General features: G+C 41.9%; 1 pseudogene; it reads left to right on the forward strand.

Annotated features, from left to right (window-relative positions):
• The first annotated feature begins 272 nt into the window (after nucleotides 1-272).
• LOC111542622 lies at nucleotides 273-986 on the forward strand (annotated as a pseudogene).
• The last annotated feature ends 467 nt before the right edge of the window (nucleotides 987-1,453 follow it).

A 1,453-nucleotide genomic window follows, 5' to 3' on the forward strand; every position in this document is an offset into this window, starting at 1 on the left:
ACACAAAGATGTCTATCACATATCCAAAGTACTGATATAAAAAAAGGACATGCATTTTTCTGGGTTTGAAAATGGAGTATACACTGTACCATCATACAGAAAGGATTTACCAATGAAGACCTGATTTAAAAAAGCGCTCTTATTCAGATATACCAAGATATAATATGCAATGGGAGCTTATAAAATCAAGTATGACAATAGAAAGAACCCTTTTTGTTTTTCAACAAAAATGCATTTTATACAAACTCCCTTAAAATGAGTAAGTGATAAGAATGCTGTATTCGAGGACACCGTGCCAGTCCAGTGTTCACTTCCAGCCCTCGCTGTGGAAGGTGACAGCAGTCATATTGATATTTGAGCAGATGAGAGCCAGTGTGGGCAAACTGCTCAAGGGTATCAACAATCCTGAGAAGCTGGCCACCCTGGAGTGCTATGTGGAGATGCAGGTCAAAGAGAGTGCCTATGATCTGGAAGCCAACCCAGCTGTCCTGAAGCTGTACCAGTCCAACCCAGCATTTTTTCAGACCACGATCACTGCCCAGATCCAGCTGAAGGCCCTCACCAACCTGCCACATACCAACCTCACTCTGTGCAAGTGGATGATTGGCCAGGCACATCAAGAAGAGTGGCCATCCGACGCATTTTGTACCTCAAGGACCTGGAGACCAGCCTCTTTCAGGCCTTCTGGCAAGCCTTGGATGAAAACATGGACCTCTTGGAAGGTATAACTGGCTTTGAAGACTCTGTCTGACTGCTTATCTGCCCTGTTGTGGGTATCACCAGTACATTGACCGCTGGCTGCTGGCCGAGATGCCTGGGTATCTGTCGGACAGCCAACTGAAGGTGTGGATGAGAAAATACACCTGGAGTGCTGATGAGTCAGGGCAGATCTTCACTGTAGCCAGGAAGAGAACATTAAGCCCAAGAACCTTGTGGAGAAGATAGACTTTGACAGTGTGTCCAGCATCATGGCCTCCTTCCAGTAACTGCAGGTGTTTAATAAATATTTGTTGACTTAAAAAAAAAGAATATTATACTATATCATTCTTCATGCTTTCAAAATATACATATTGTCTAGCAAGCTGATGGGTAAGTTGAGTCCTTTCTGATGCTAGTTCTAGCCTTGTACTTATTTGCCTAATAATTTTACCATCTCAGCAGGAGATTTCTCATGATAAAAGCTCCCGGTAGTTGTTATTCTCTGATTTGCTTATTTGGTAATTAATTTGTCATCTATAATTGGAAGAGTGTCAAGCACGCATGTAGCTAGAACAACACAATTGCACTGGTTCTTACAACTCACTTATACTTCTAGATAAGGAGACAGCGCTATTCGATATAATGGCCCAGTCTTAGCCATTCTTATATTAAGTTTGCAAAGAACACTGGGTTAAGGTCAGAAAAGATCTGAAATTCTGAGTTCTAGATTTGATGATTTTACATACAATTGTCT

This window comes from Piliocolobus tephrosceles, chromosome 4, assembly GCF_002776525.5.
Source record: "Piliocolobus tephrosceles isolate RC106 chromosome 4, ASM277652v3, whole genome shotgun sequence".
Taxonomy (NCBI): Eukaryota; Metazoa; Chordata; class Mammalia; order Primates; family Cercopithecidae; genus Piliocolobus; species Piliocolobus tephrosceles.